General features: G+C 46.2%; 1 protein-coding gene across 3 annotated transcripts in view; it reads left to right on the top strand.

Moving 5' to 3' along the window:
• UAP1 (UDP-N-acetylglucosamine pyrophosphorylase 1) overlaps positions 1-210 on the top strand; it is a 47,033-nt gene that overhangs the window by 19,147 nt on the left and 27,676 nt on the right. The window lies entirely within an intron of this gene.

The raw sequence follows: 210 nt of genomic DNA on the forward strand, positions 1-210 counted from the left end.
CCAAGGTCCCTTCCAGCCCTACTGTCTATGAAATCTATGAATTAGGAACCAAACAAAGCGGCTATTCTGGGCCTAACAGCCTGGTATTGTAACTTCCTCTCTGAATTATAGTATCTAAATGCAAGTCACTAAGTCTGTTTCAGTCACTGTTGTCCATGTCTTAGGGCACTGATTCCCAAGCAGGGTGCCATGGGACCCTGGAGTGCCTTA

This window comes from Gavialis gangeticus, unplaced genomic scaffold (assembly GCF_001723915.1).
Source record: "Gavialis gangeticus isolate Ggan-Ray unplaced genomic scaffold, GavGan_comp1, whole genome shotgun sequence".
Lineage (NCBI taxonomy): Eukaryota > Metazoa > Chordata > Crocodylia > Gavialidae > Gavialis > Gavialis gangeticus.